The following is a 16,703-nucleotide window of genomic DNA, read 5'->3' on the forward strand; positions in this document are numbered from 1 at the left end:
GACTGAACCTTGTTGCCTTCCAACACAGTGAAGAATGGTGTGGTGGGTGTTTGTGTTCAATTCTATTGTGTATTGTGTGTTGTTTTCAAGTGTATCGCTGCTGGCAAATTCATTTCACTGCACCTTCGGGTGTATGTGACGAATAAAACTGACTTTGACTTTGAGTTTGGAGCACCATGAACAAGTCGGTGTATATTCACAGGGAGAATGTGGAATCCCATCCACACAATGCCCAAGGTCAGGATTGAACCAGGGCTCTGGTGAGAGTGGCCCTACTAGATGCACCAATGTGCCACCTCGTGAACAGCAGGGTGTGCTGGAACCTGTGTTATTTTGACCAGGGTTTAAGAAAGAACTGCAGATGCTTGGAAAATCGAAGGTGGACAAAATGCTGGGGTAATGCTGGAGGCAGCATCTATGGAGCGAAGGAATAGGTGACGTTTTGGGTCGAGACCCTTCTTCAGACTGATGAAGGGTCTATACCTATTCCTATTTTGACTAGGGATTGTGCATGGTGCCTGTGTATTTTCTGCATCTATCATTCATCACATCCTTCATCTTACCAGAAGCTGCAGAACACAGAGAACACAGCTCAGCACCCGACCTTACAGTCGGCAGGCGGCGCGACTCTCGTCAGCAGCGGCCCTCTGCAGTCCGTCTGCGTTTTTATTATTTTTTGTCTATGTTTTTGTGTAGTTTTTGTTATTTTTTGGTGGGGTGTGTGGGTGTGGGGGGATGGGGTGGGGTGGGAGGGAGGGGGTAACTTTTAAATCTCTCCCTGCACGGGAGACCTGACCTTTTCTTTGTCGGGTCTCCGTTGTCGTTGGGGCTGCAACGAGGAGCGGCCTCCAACAGGAAGACCGGGGGCTCTGGTGCCGACTACTCACCTCACCGTCGCGGAGCTAGCCGAGCCCATAGCGGGTGGAGCGGTGGTGGAGCGCTGCTGCGGCCCGACCTCCGGAGATTCGGAGGCTGCAACTGCGGGTCTGGCGGACGGCGGCACCGGGAGCCCGCGGGTCCCTGGAGGGGACCGCTTTTCAGGGCTCCCGCAACGGCGACTTCTCCCGCCCGAGTTGCGGAGTTGAAGAGCTCCTGGAGCGTGGCCTGACATCACCGCCCCGCGCGGCTTGGAATGGCCGCGGGACTCTGCGAGCGCACGCCGGGGGCTCTAACACCAAGACACGGCGTGGCTTTAATGGCCGCGGGACAATCGCCATCGCCAGCCGGGGGCTTTGACTTTGACTCTGACATCGGGGGGGGGGGAGGGGGAGAGTGCAGTGGAGAGATAAGTTTTTTTGGCCTTCCATCACAGCGATGTGATGGATGTTTATGTAAATTATGTTGTGTCTTGGGTCTATTTGTTTGTAATGTTTGGCTGCAGAAACGGCATTTCGTTTGGACCTCAAGGGGTCCAAATGACAAATAAATTGTATCTTGTATCTTGTATCTTGGAAAGCACTGTCTTTGAAATTGAATCTTGTCATAAAATGGATGTCTTTGGGTTGCAGGAACCTGGTGGCTTAACTGTTCTGAGTAGTAAGTAAATATCCAGGCACATTGTTGGCCTCCACTTCCAGAGGACGTGCCAAATATATTTTAAAAGCTGACTTTACTATTGAATTAATTTTCAATAATCGCGTGTATCAACTCCAGTCGGAGAAATGTCCTGGTCCTGCTTCAGTTTGCCCATCGCCATGACCGATCAACTCAGATGGCAGTGCACACGTCTTCTAACTTTCAGAAAGCCTTTGATAAGGTGCCACACGTGAGGCTGCTAAGGAAGATGAGAGCCCACGGTATCAAAGGGCAGATACTAGCATGGATAGCAGGTTGGCTGGATGGCAGAAGGCAGAGTGGCAATAAAGGGGGCTTTTTCTGCTTGGCTGCCAGTGACTAGTGGAGTTCCACAGGGGTCAGTGCTGGGGCCGCTACTCTTCACGTTGTATATTAATGATTTGGACGAGGGGATTGAAGGCTTTGTGACCAAGTTTGCAGATGATACGAAAATAGGTGGAAGGGCAGGTAGTGTAGAGAACACGGGGGACTCCAGAAGGACTTGGACAGGTTGGTAGATGGAATATAGTGTAGCAAAGTGTGGAGTCATGCATTTTGGTAGTAGGAATAAAAGTGTAGACTATTTACTAAATGGGGAGAGATCTACTGTCTTACAAGTTTATAACAGGAATGATTGTGAGATTTTACTGAATTGTATGCAAAAAAGGTCCACTTGCATCTTGGTCCACATGACAATAATGTACCACTGGATCATAGTCTAATGTGCCTGTATGCTGCTGGGAGCAAGATTTTCACTGTATTTTGACCCTACTTGTACATATAATAAACGACCAGTCCTGTTTTGAAGACTGTCCTGGCATCCAACCTACAATGTGATTGACCCAGCAACTTGTGGAGCTAATACACATAAATAACCCTTTCGCAACCAGTGCCCACGGCGGCGCATCGACATAGCCCAGCGGCTGTGCAGTGGAAGCAGGCAGCTCGACAACTTGGACACGATCGGCTCATGTCACCAACAACAAGCAAAGTTGCAGCACTTGAGGTGAACATTTCCATCACAAACGTCAGTTGCAGTTTGACTTGGACAACTTGTGGGTCAGTGTGTGGGTCTGTCACTTGTTGTGGCCTCAGTGGACAATGTTGGGACTCATGTTAACCACAGTATTAACCCCCTGTGGCCAGAACCTGCCCGAGGGTCCAGTCCCGACCCCGGCTCCAGTGTTAACATTCAGGGCCGTCCCTCTGCCCGCGGGTCGGGTCGGGTCGGGTCGGGTCGGGAGGGGTCGGGTCGGGGTCGGCGGTCGGGAGGGGTCGGGTCGGGTCGGGGTCGGGTCGGGTCGGGAGGGGTCGGGAGGGGGTCGGGTCGGGAGGGGTCGGGTCGGGTCGGGAGGGGTCGGGAGGGGTCGGCTTCAGGTCGGGTCTGGACTCACCTGTGTCCGGGGCGCCGGGCGAGGGCGAGGGCGAGGGGGCAGCGGCGCGGCAGCAGCAGCGGGTCGGGGTCCGGGCAGAGGCCGGCAGAAGACGAGCAGCAGCGGGACGACAAGGATCGGCGGCTCCATCGGCGGCTCCCGGGTCCGCGTCCGGGTCGAGCGGCGGCGGAGAGCGAGTGAGGAGCCCGGAGTCCGTCCAAGACCCAGACCCTCCCCCACCCCGGTCCCTCCCCCCCCGGGACCCTCCCCTCCCGCCCCCGCAGTGAGTGAGGGAGGGAGGAGGTGTGTGGCTGGGGTGGGGATCTGACCTGCCCCTGTGTGCAACTTCCCTCTTCGTCTCTCCCCCCCTTTCTCCTCTCCCCCTCCCCCTCCCCTCCTCCCCTCTCCCTCTCCTCCTCCCCCTCTCCCCTCTCCTGCCCCCCTCCTCTCCTCCTCTCCCCCCCTCTCTCCTCCTCCTCTCCCCCCTCCCTCCCCCCTCTCCTCCCTCTCCCCCCCTCCCTCCTCTCCCCTCCCCTCTCTCTCTCCCTCCATCTCTCCTTCCCTCCTCCCTCTCCGCAGCCCACCCCCCTCCATCTCCTCCCCCCCCCCCCCCTCTCTCCCCCCTCTCTCTCCCCCCCTCTCCTCTCCTCTCCCTCTCCTCTCCTCCCCTCTCCCTCTCCCCCCCCCCTCTCCCCCTCTCCTCTCCTCCCCCCCTCTCCCTCCCCCCCCCCTCCCCCTCCCCCCCCCCCCCCCCCCCCCCCCCCCCCTCCCCCCCCCCCCCCCCTCACCCCCCCCCCCCCCCCCCCCCCCCCCCCCCCCCCTCTCCCCCCCCCCCTCTCCCCCCCCCCCCCCCCCTCCTCCCCCCCCCTCCCTTCTCTCCCCCTCCTCCTCTCTCCCCCTCTCTCAGCTCCCCCTAAAACTACAGGGACTATCCCATCGTTTAAGGAACAGGTACATGGATAGGACATGTTTGGAGGAATATGGACCAAACGCAGGGAAAGGGGACAAGCATGGGCAATTTGGGCCGAATGGCCTGTTTGTGTGCTGTGTGTGCAGTGAGACTGGTGCGATGGTGATGCCCAGTGTGGGCAGCCATGGGGCTGGGAGCGGAGAGACTGTGATGTGGACACAGGGTTCAGAGATGTTGCTGGAGATGTCACAGCAGAGATTTACTGAGCTCTTCCACAACAAACACAGCTGGCAAGAACAAACCACTGGGGCAGGAACCAACTAGAATCAACTGGAAAATAAAAGATGGTATCAAACTCGAAAACACATCAAAAGGGCCGGTCTTGCAGTTTGCAATTTGTTCGGCGACTGCGAACGTCAGTGACTGATGCCCTAAAACACGTCACGTTGTACAACACCACGTCACCCACACGTCACCCACACGTCACGTTGTACAACACCACGTCACCCACACGTCACGTTGTACAACACACGTCACGCTGTACAACACCACGTCACCCACACGCCACCCACACGCCACGCTGTACAACACCACGTACACCCACACGTCACCCACACGCCACCGACACGCCACCGACACGTCACGTTGTACAACACCACGTCACCCACACGTCACCGACACGCCACCGACACGTCACGCTGTACAACACCACGTCACCCACACGCCACCGACACGTCACCGACACGTCACGCTGTACAACACCACGTCACCACACACGACACGTCACGCTGTACAACACCACGTCACCAACACGTCACGTTGTACAACACCACGTCACCCACACGTCACCCACACGCCACCGACACGTCACGCTGTACAACACCACGTCACCCACACGTCACCGACACGTCGAGCTACCACACTCCACGTCACCCACAACACAAGGTTACACTGAAGTACAATAATCACATTGGAAATGAACTTATCCACAATAAATCTAAGGACCAATAGCTTTTGAATGGATACATCTTTGGGTTGAAGGAACCAGGGAGGCAGCTTCTAAAACATGCAGCTTTAGTGTTTGTCTACATCTGTCCTCGCCTGCCATGGGAGCTTGATATCCCCACATCACTGGTTGTCACCCGCAGGACAGCGTATGTGTGACGGGGTGCACAACATGATGAGGCACCCAGATTTTGAACATTCCAAAGGCTAGGGGCGACAGGGAGACACCGCGCGTCACGCCCCACGTCACTTCATGTGTCACACACCGTCACTCCCCGACAACCACTTTTCAGGCTGTTGCCGATAATGTTGCCCAAGTGGGACAGGCCCTTCATGCAGGTGAGAAAAGCTGGGAAGAATGTAGAAACAGCAACAGAATGGATTCAAGCATCAATATTTGAGCAGAGATGAGGCTGGCCAGAAATGTGCCACACAGCAGGCACCTCCTCAATGGACAATGCTGGGGCTCGAGTTAACCAACGTATTACAGACATCTGGAAAGGAGTGAGAGTGAGACTGGGGATGAATGGTGGACCATCAGGGGGTGCGGGACAAAACCACCGCACCAGCTGTGAAGATTTATAAGAATGTTGCCGGGACCAGAGGGTGTGAGCTACAGGGAGAGGTTGAGTAGGCTGGGTCTCTATTCAGAAGGAGTGCAGAAGGATGAGGGGATTTATTATAGAGGTATACAAAATCATGAGAGGAATAGATCGGGTAGATGCACAGAGTCTCTTGCCCTGGATGGGAGGGGAAGGGTGGAGGCACTGAGGGTGGGGGAGGGGAACAGGGGCGGCAGTGAGAGAGGGGGAAGGGAGGGGGGTTGGCACAAAGGGTGGGGGTACAGAGTTCACCACTCACTGACAGTGACAGACAGGTGCGGTCCGCTGCTGGCCTGCGGTTAATACAAACCCATTGTCCCTGTGATACTGATCCAGGAGATGAGGCTACAAGCGATCGACAGTGATGCTCCTTAGGATTTGTGCTGGATGAACATGTTGGAGGCCATTGGGAATGGAGGGATATGGATCATGTCAAGAGGAGATGAGTTTAACTTGGCATCATGTTGGGTCCAGACTAGGTGGGCTGAAGGGCCTGTTTCTGTGCCATACTCTGTAGTACATGATGGCATCAAGGATTGTCTGTGTTGGAGTGAGGAAGCTGGCTTGTGGTCCATGGCTCCCACAGCAGGCGAGGACAGATGTAGACCACCACAAAGCTGTTTGGTTTCAAACTCTTTCCCTGGTTCCTTGTTCCCCTCGTGGAACTGAAGCAGTTACATAGAGCTCGCCAGCAAGCACAAACCCCCAGCCAAGAGGTTACTGTGTGAGCCAAGGCTTGTGGCTTCAGCTGCAGCCTGTGGGATGATGCCTGGCTTCAATAACTCAGCTCCTGGCACCAAGCCCACAGATTGTTGTCCTCCAGTGTGGAGCAGTAGCCTGGGGCACCTCGCTCTGACATGGGGGGGGTGGGGGGGGGTGAGGTTCAGTTTTGGTCTCAACGATGAAGGAAAGATGCCATCGAGCTGCAAAGAATAACAAGGGTGTCGCCAGGACTCGACAGCCTGAGCTATAGGGAGACGTTGAGCAAGCTGGGTCTATTCCTTGGAGCATAGGAGGACGAGGAGTGATCTTATAGAGGTGTATCAGATCATGAGGGGAAATAGATCGGGTGAATGCAGTCTCCTCTGCAGAGGGTGATATTGTGTGAGTAAAACGATAGAATATGGGAAGTGTGGGATTATTCCCTTGCACAGGCATTGAAGAAACAATGATTTAGATGGTGTCAGATTAAGAATGGCAATGTACAAGAAACAGGGAGTTAATAATCTTACCTGGGCATTTGAATTCCGTACACCACCTCACACCAGATTCAGAGCCCTACAGCATGGAAACAGGCTCTTCAGCCCAACATATTCATGCTGTACCTGTACTGTTCTACATTCTCTGTTCATGGTCAGCTGCGATGCCTCATCTAAGCTAGTCATGGTCTAAGACAATAGACAATAGGTGCAGGAGTAGAGGCCATTTGGCCATTCGAGCCAGCATCGCCATTCAATGTGATCATGGCTGATCATCCCCAATCAGTACCCCGTTCCTGCTTTTTCCCCATATCCCCTGACTCCGCTATCTTTAAGAGCCCTATCTATCTCTCTCTTGAAAGCATCCAGAGAACCTGCCTCCACCACCCTCTGAGGTAGAGAATTCCACAGACTCACCACTCTCTGTCAGAAAAAAGTGTTTCCTCGTCTCCTTTCTAAATGGCTTACTCCATGGCGGTGCTGGCTCGAAGGGCCGAATAGCCTACTCCTGCACCTATTGTCTATTGATATGGTTGATGCAAGTACTTGATCTGTATGCTGATGAAATATGGAAATCAATGACAACTCAGGTATTTATTCCCCATTGTTCATAGTCCCTGCACTGAGGAGGCAACCTCCTTGCTTCACCACAAAGCCGTTTGTCCAGACTGGGTCTGGAGTAAACCACAATCTATCTGGTAGCTTCATGCTCCCCATGAATTGCACCTAACTCCATGACCAGAGTTTACATTTCTCAGCTGCAATGATGGGATTGGGGAACTGAACTTCTGTCTGTAAATCAGTGGCTCAGGACCAATAAAGAGAGGTTGCATGGACTAGGAAAGTTTTCTCCAAAACAGCATTTGAGCGTTTGTCGGCACTGGGCCTATACTCACAGAAGTTTCGAAGGATGAGGGGGAACCTCATTGAAACTTATTGAATAATGAAAGGCCTGGATAGAGTGGATATGGAGAGGATGTTTCCACTGGTGGGAGAGTCTAGGACTAGAGGGCACAGCCTCAGAATAAATGGACATACCTTTACAAAGGAGATGAGGTGGAATTTCTTTAGTCAGAGGGTGGTGAATCTGTGGAATTCATTGCCACAGCCAACTGTGGCGGCCAAGTCAATGGATATTTGTAAAGTGAAGATTGACATTGTTGATTAGTGCGAGTGTCATGGGTTATGAGAAGGCAGGAGAATGGGTTAGGAGGGAAAGATAGATCAGCCTCGATCATTGACAGAGTAGACTCGATGGGACAAATGGCCTATTTCTGCTCCTATGACAATTGGACATGAAACACTGGAGTTTGAGGGGAGACCTGATTGAACTATATAAAATTAGGAGAGGTATAGATAGGATAGAGCCAGAACATTTTTCCCAGGATGAAAATGCCAAAATTCCGAGGGCATAGCTATCAGGTGAGAGGGGCAAAGTTTAAAGGAGTACATGGCAAGTATTTCCACACTAAGTGGTGGGGGCCAGGGGTGGTGGTGGAGGCAGGTACAATAATGGCATTTAAGGGGCTTTTGTTTAGGCACATGGATATGCAGGGAATGGAGGGATGTGGGTCGTGCAGGCAGAGATGAGTTTACATTCAGCACAGACATTGTGGGCTGAAGGGCCATTTCTGGCATCTTACATCATTATACCATTATTGTACTGGGTCTACGTATTGCAAAAAGACCTCTGTTGTTCAGTGTGTAAACTGTACAGGGCTTTGATGAGCACTTACTTGGGAGTATAAGTCTCTGGGCTCCGATACTGACGGCCAATACTGTTATCTTGGAGGCAATATTGCAGAGGTTCACCAGATGTTTTGCTTGGATGAGGCGGTCACGGTGGCGCAGCGGTAGAATGCAGCACCAGAATCCCGACTACGGCCGCTCTTCTCCCCGTGACCTGCGTGGGTTTTCTCCGAGATCTTCGGTTTCCTCCCACACTCCAACGTACAGGTTTGTAGGTTAATTGGCGGGTAAATGTAATAATTGTCCCTGGTGTGTGTGTAGGATAGTGTTAATGTGCGGGGATCGCTGGTCGGCCCGGACTCGGATTGCCGAGACGTCTATATCCATACTGTACCTCTAAACCAAACTAAACCATGTTCAGCAATACTTTTTCAATGTTCTGTTCTTGTAAAGGTGGCAATAGACAATAGGTGCAGGAGTAGGCCATTCGGCCCTTCGAGCCAGCACCGCCATTCATTGTGATCATGGCTGATCATCCCCAATCAGTTCCCCGTTCCTGCCTTCTCCCCATATCCTCTGACTCCGCTATCTTTAAGAGCCCTATCTAGCTCTCCCTTGAAAGCATCCAGAGAATCTGCCTCCACCGCCCTCTGAGGCACAGACTCACCACTCTCTGTGAGAAAAAGTGTTTCCTCGTCTCCGTTCTAAATGGCTTACTCCTTATTCTTAAACTGTGGCCCCTGGTTCTGGACTCCCCCAACATCGGGAACATGTTTCCTGCCTCTAGTGTGTCCAAGCCTTTAACAATCTTATATGTTTCAATGAGATACCCTCTCATCCTTCTAAACTCCAGTGTAGAAGCCCAGCTGCTCCATTCTCTCAGCATATGACAGCGGCAATTTGGATACAAATTATTCTCTTTTGGAAACTTGCGTAAGAAAATGCATCGTATTTACTTTTGGGTCATGGGAATAATATAGCAATCTTACTCATCACAAGCAGCGTTGTGCGTTTGTTGTGTGAAGTGGTTAAAAGTGTCCAGCCTGGCTGAGAGCAGATGCGTGGACTCAGCATTACTGTGGTATGGGACTGACTGAGGAAATACTTCTCACTTTACTCTACCCTAGGCTTCTGCCAAATGTAATCTTGCAATAATTCTGAATCAGCAACTCGTGGTTCAAAGAGCAGTGCAGGATTTGTACAATCATTTGTTATCTGTGGAATGAAGCCAATGTCAGATTAGCAGTGCCTGATAATAACGTCTCGATTGGACATAGGCGAGGTTGCTTTACAGACAATGAAAGGTCCATTTTTGGCTTTCTTAGTGCACAGCAACAATAAAAATGAGCTGCATCAGGAAAATCTCATTTGCAACAATGTAGCAACAAGGAATTACAGATACTGGTTTACAAAAAAAGCAGGTCAGGCAGCATCTCTGGAGATCACCGAAATGCTGCCTGACCCGCTGAGTTAACACTTTATGCCACAGCATGGAATACCCCATACAACAGCACTGGAGCCTCTCCCCATTGTCCACAGCATAGAACAGTAAAGCACGGGAACAGGCCCTTCGGCCCACTATGTCCATGCTGAACATGATACTGAGTTAAACCAATCTCCACATTTAGCTTAGAGATACAGAGTGTAACACGCCCTTCAGCCCATTGAATCAGCGATTACCCTGTACACTAATCCTATCCTACACACAAGGGACAATTTACAGAAACCAATTAACATGGGCGTCTTTGGAATGTGGGAGGAAACCGGAGCACCCGGAGAAAACCCACATGGTCATGGGGAGAACGTGCAAACTCCATGCAGACAGCAGCAGGGTTTCTGGCGCAGTGGGGCAGCAACTCTAACGCTGCGCCTCCCTTGATGTTGTATTTGTAGGATCCGTTTTCTTTTGGGTTTGTATTTTAGAAATGGCACGGGCTGTGATCCCTGATTTTGTTCATTCCACCCCCTACTCGTCTCAGGCAGTTGTTGACCATAGCTGTACTATTAAAGCCAGATGAGCTGGAAGGGGAACAGACTTGTTGATATCTGTTTTTTTGAATAACTGGTTAAGACTACCAACAAGAGTTCTTAACCCTTTATGACCATAATCATGCTCATTTCCCTAGAGTACTGTATGCAGTTTTGGTCCCCAGTTGCAGGAAGGATTGTCGCTGAGTTAGAAAGTGTGCAGAAGAGTAGACACAAGAATAGACATAAAATGCTGGAGTAACTCAGCAGGGGCAGGCAGCATCTCTGGAGATAAACAATGGGTGACGTTTCAGTCTGAAGAAGGGTCTCGACCCGAAACGTCACCTATTCCTTCTTCCCAGAGATGCTGCCTGCCCCGCTAAGTTACTCCAGTATTTTGTGTCCATCTTTAATTTAAACCAGCATCTGAAGTTCTTTACTACATGGAGACACAAGAAACTGTAGATGCTGCAATCTTGAGCAAAAAAAGAGACAAAATGCTGCAGGACACGTTCCCGAAGTTGGGGGAGTCCAGAACCAGGGGCCACAGTTTGAGAATAAGGAGTAAGCCATTTAGAACGGAGATGAGGAAACACTTTTTCCACACAGAGAGTTGCGAATCTGTGGAATTCTCTGCCTCAGACCGGTTCTCTGGATACTTTCAAGAGAGAGCTAGATGGGGCTCTTGAAGATAGTGGAGTCAGGGGATATGGGGAGAAGGCAGGAACGGGTAACTGGATGTGGATGATCAGCCATGATCACATTGAATGGTGGTGCTGGCTTGAAGGTCCGCATGGCCTACTCCTGCACCTATTGTGCATTGACATGGATAGGCAACGTTTTGGGTCAACACCCTTCCTCAGACTGATGTAGAATGCTGAATGGTGCAGAAAGGATTTGCCTCAATGTTACCTGGGCTGGGTTACAGGGAAAGGTTGGATAGGCTGGGACCGTTTTCTCTGGAGCTGGGGAGTCTGAGGGGTGACCTTATTGAGGTGTACAAGATCATCAGGGGCACGGATAAAGTGAACACTCACAGTCTTTTCCCCAGGGTAGAGGATTCTAAAACTGAGGGCCCAGGTTTAATGTGTGAGATCTAAGAAGGTCTTTAGAGGCAAGCTTTTCACTCAGAGAGATTTGTCACTCAGAAGGTAGACAGTACCTGAAATGAGATGCTCGAGGAAGCAATAGACATGGATACAATTTCAACTTTTAAAAGACATTTGGACAGATACTTGGAAGATAAACACCAAATTCTGGAGTAACTCAGCAGAACAGGCAGCATCTCTCCGGAGAGAAGGCATGGATGACGTTTCGGGTCGGGACCCTTCTTCAGTCTGATACATGGATTGATTGATTGAAAGATACAGCAAGAAAATAGGCCCTTCGGCCCATAGATACTGACCATTTATTATCCATTTACACCTAGTTGTGTTATCCCACTTTCTCATCCACTGGGGACAATTTACAGAGGTCAATTAACCTACAACCCATCTTTGGGATGTGGGAAGAAATGGGAACTCCCAGTGGAAACCCATGTGGTCACAGTGAGAATGTGCAGAGTTCACATAGACAACACCCAGGGTCAGTTGTTATTGGGCAAGTCCACATCTTATACAAGGTGCTCACATAAAGGCCAGTTGATCTCAGTTCAGGACTGGCATGTTCCAGTAAAGAGGAGGCATAGTGATGACCAAGTATGGGAACCTTGGATGACCAAAGAGACAGTACATTTGGTTAAAAAGAAAGATTTAAGATGATGAATTCAGCAAAGGCCTTGAAGAAACTAAGGAGGAAACCCTGTGGCTTTTTCCACCTACATGAAATACATAAGGGTAACCAGGGAGGAGGTACAACCGCACAAAGAGCAAACGTGCTTGGAATCAAGGGATGACAGGATGTAGGCAAGGTACTAAACAAGTACTTTGCATCTATTTTCATCAAGGAGGCCATGGAGAGTGGATCATACTGTCCCTTTGTTTAAGGGAAGTGGAGAGAATCCAGGGGATTGTAGGCCGTTGAGCCTTATATCAGTGGGAAGGAAGCTATTGGAGAGGATTTCTTGGGGTGGGATTTAAACCCATTTGGAAGAGAATGGTTAATTAGAGGCAGCATTGCTTTGTACACGGCAGGGCATGTCTTACTAACAATCGAGATGTTGAGGTGACAAATGTGATCAATGAGGGTGGGGCAGTGGATGTTGTGCACATGGATTCTAGTAAAGCATTTCATAAAGACCATTTGATAAACTTATCCAGAAAGACTGGGAACTATAGGCTGGTGAGCTTAACATCTGCAGTTGGAAAGTTACTAGAGGGTATTCTAAGGGATAGGATATACAGGCATTTAGATGGGCAAGATCTGATTAGGGACAGTCAACATGGTTTTGTACGTGGGAGGTCGTGTCTCACAAATCTGATTGAGTTTTTTGAAGACGTGACCATAAGATTGATGAGGGCAGAGCTGTAGATGTTGTGTACATGGACTTCACTAAGGCGTTCGACAAGGTGCCGCATGGTAGGCTGCTCTGGAAGCTTAGATCGCATGGGATCCAAGGGGAGATGGCTGAAAGGATAGCAAATTGGCTCCATGGAAGGAAGCAGAGGGTGATAGTGGAAGGTTGCTTCTTGGACTGGAGGCCTGTGACTAGTGGTGTGCCTCAGGGTTCGGTGCTGGGCCCGTTACTGTTTGTCATCTACATCAATGATTTGGATGAGAATATACAGGGCAAGATTAGCAAGTTTGCTGATGATTCAAAAGTGAGTGGTTTTGCAGATAGTGAAGATGGTTGTGAACGATTGTAGCAGGATCTGGATCGATTGGTCAGGTGGGCGGAGGAATGGTGGATGGAATTTAATAGAGAGAAGTGTGAGGTGTTGTATTTTGGGATGTCGAACAAGGGCAGGACCTACACAGTAAATGGTGGGCCTCTGGGTAGTGTTGTAGATCAGAGGGATCTAGGAAAGTGGAGCCGCAGGTAGATTGGGTGGTCAAAAAGGCTTTTGGTACATTGGCCTTCATCGGTCAGTGTATTGAGTATTGAAGTTGGGAGATCATGTTGCAGTTGTAGAAGACGTTGGTGAGACCGCATTTAGAATATTGTGTTCAGTTCTGGGCACCGTGTTATAGGAAAGATGTAGTCAAGCTGGAAAGAGTACAGAGAAGATTTATGAGGATGTTGCCAGGACTAGAGGGTGTGAGCTATAGGCAAAGGTTGAGTCGGCTGGGACACCTATTCCTTGGAGTTCAGAGGATGGGGATTGATCTTATTGAGGTGTATAAGATCATGAGGACTAGATCAGGTAGATGCACAGAGTCTCTTGCCCAGGTGAATAGACCAGAGGACATAGGTTTAAGGTGAAGGGGAAAAGAGTAAATAGGAATTTGAGGGGTATCTTTTTCACACAAAGGGCGGTGTATGTATGGAAGAAGCTGCCAGAGGAGGTAGTTGATGCTAGGACTATCCTAACATTTAAGAAGCAGTTAAACAGGCATATGGATAGAACAGGTTTGGAGGGATATGGACCAAATGCTGACATGTGCAGCTGGGACGTTGGGCAGTATGGGCAAGTTGAGCCGAAGGGCCTCTTACCACACTGTATCATTCTATGACTCATCTTAAACCTCTGTCCACTGGTTCTTGATTTCTTAACCCTGTCATTCACTCTAACTTCCCCTCATGATTTTAAACACCTTGGACAGACGTGGATTATTTTCTCTATAACATCGGAGGTTGAGAGGAGACCTGATAAAATATATACAATTACGAGACGAATAGATTAGGTTGACATTAAGAATCTTTTTAACAGGATGGAAGGCCAGAAGCTTCAAAATGTAAACAGGGCCAAAATGTAAAGTAAACATGCAGGTACAGCAGGCAGTGAAGAAAGCGAATGGCATGTCGGCCTTTATAACAAGAGGAATCGAATATAGGAGCATAGAGGTCCTTCTGTGGTTGTACAGAGCCCTAGTGAGACCACACCTGGAGTATTGTGTGCCGTTTTGGTCCCCTAATTTGAGGAAGGATATTCTTGCTATTGAGGGAGTGCAGCGTAGGTTTACAAGGTTAATTCCCATAATGGCGGGACTGTCATATGCCGAGAGAATGGAGCAGCTGGGCTTGTACACTCTGGAGTTTAGAAGGATGAGAGGATGTCTCATTGAAACATATAAGATTGTTAAGGGCTTGGACACGCTAGAGGCAGGAAACATGTTCCTGATGCTGGGGGAGTCCAGAACCAGGGGCCACAGTTTAAGAATAAGGAGTAAGCCATTTAGAACGGAGACGAGGAAACACTTTTTCCTCACAGAGAGTGGTGAGTCAGTGGAATTCTCTGCCTCAGAGGGCGGTGGAGGCAGATTCTCTGGATGCTTTCAAGAGAGAGCTAGATAGGGCTCTTAAAAATAGCAGAGTCAGGGGATAAGGTAGGAACGGGGTACTGATTGGGGATGATCAGGATCAGATTGAATGGCCGAATGGCCTACTCCTGCACCTATTGTCTATAGTAAAGGCCATGTGTGAGGCTTTTTTTACACGGAGGATGGTGGGTGCCTGGATGGCGCTGCCAGGGGAGGTGGTCGAAGCAGATACGATAATGACATTTAAGAGACTTGGATAGTTTATTATTATTGTTGTCACGTGTACCTAGGTAGTGAAAAGCTTTTGTTTGCATGCCCTCCAGTCTAAGAAAAGACAAAATGTGTAGGAAAGAACTGCATTTGCTGGTTTAAATCGAAGATAGGCACAAAATACTGGAGTATCTCAGCAGGATAGGCAGCATCTATGGGGAGAAGGAATGGGTGATGTTTGGGTCGAGACCCTTCAGACTGATGTCAGGGGAATGGGAGGTACATAGATAAGGAAGTGTTAAGGTGTGAAAACAGGACAAAGGAAATGGAGATCAAGGAAAATGTAGATAAGGATACCGTTCCCTCCGCAACTCCCTGGTCAACTCGCCCATTCCCACCCAACCCCTCTCCAGGTACTTTCCCCTGCAACCAGTGGTGAATCTCTGGAACTCTCTGCCACAGAGGGTAGTTGAGGCCAGTTCAGTGGCTATATTTAAGAGGGAGTTAGATGTGGCCCTTGTGGCTAAGGGGATCAGAGGGTATGGAGAGAAGGCAGGTATGGGATACTGAGTTAGATGATCAGCCATGATCATATTGAATGGTGGTGCAGGCTCGAAGGGCCGAATGGCCTACTCCTGCACCTAATTTCTATGTTTCACCACAGGGGATGCAACACCTGTCCCTATACCTCCCCCCTCGACTCCATCCAAAGACCCCAACAGTCTTTTCAGGTGCGGCAGAGGTTCACTTGCACCTCCTCCAGCCTCATCTACTGCATCCGCTGTTCCAGGTGTGGACTCCTGTACATCGGCGAGACCAAGCGCAGGCTCGGCGATCGTTTTGCTGAACACCTCCGCTCAGTCCGCCTAAACCTACCTGCTATCCCGGTGGCTCAGTACTTTAACTCCCCTCCCATTCCCACACTGACCTTTCTGTCCTGGGCCTCCTCCATTGTCAGACAGAGGCCCAGTACAAATTGGAGGAACAGCATCTCATATTTCACTTGGGCAGCTTACACCCCAGCGGTATGAACATTGACTTCTCTAACTTCAAGTAGCCATTGTCTTCCCTCTCTCCATCCCCTCCCCCTCCCCAGTTCTCCGAGCAGTCTTACTGTCTCCGACTACATTCTATCTGGTTGCTTTGTTGTCACCTTCTCCCAGCCAACAATACATGGTGCTTGATCTCCATCCCCTTTGTCCTGTTTTCACACCTCACACTTCCTTATCTCCATCTCCCTCTCCCTCTCCCTTGACATCAGACTGAAGAAGGGTCTCGACCCAAAACGTCACCCATTCCTCGTCTCCAGAGATGTTGCCCGTCCCGCTGAGTTACTCCAGCATTTTGTGTCTATCTTCGACTATAGAAGGATATGGATTCTGTTCAAGCAGATGAGAGGTTGTCTTGGCATCATGTAGAGCAAAGTTGTAATGTTCTTCCTCTCTGGTGCTCTGAGGCAGCAGTTCTATCAGCTGCTTCACTGTGTCACACATATAGGCTTAGAGGGACATGGGACAAAGGCAGACAAAAGTGTCTCACAACTACCCTCTACTACTGGAGAATTCATAGATTTCAAGTGACTTTGTACGATAACTGCATTTACAAGTAAACGGGATTTTCTTTTCAAATGTTGAGCATTTTACATTGAAGTTTGCAAGGGACAATACCCACCAAAGGTAGGCAGCAACTATTTATGGACAAACACAATGCATAGACTTGCACTGGAAAAAACAACCGGAATGAATAGAATTCAGATAGAAGCGGCATATCTGTTTCTGTGCCACACGTGGAATATGCAGGCAAAATTGACCTATTGTATTTATGTATTGGTGAG

The 16,703-nt window shown here is 49.8% G+C and overlaps 1 pseudogene; it reads right to left on the reverse strand.

Annotated features, from left to right (window-relative positions):
- LOC129694789 (inactive carboxypeptidase-like protein X2) overlaps positions 1-3,077 on the reverse strand; it is a 48,647-nt pseudogene extending 45,570 nt beyond the window's left edge.
- Positions 3,078-16,703: the final 13,626 nt, after the last annotated feature.

This window comes from Leucoraja erinacea, unplaced genomic scaffold (assembly GCF_028641065.1).
Source record: "Leucoraja erinacea ecotype New England unplaced genomic scaffold, Leri_hhj_1 Leri_79S, whole genome shotgun sequence".
Lineage (NCBI taxonomy): Eukaryota > Metazoa > Chordata > Chondrichthyes > Rajiformes > Rajidae > Leucoraja > Leucoraja erinaceus.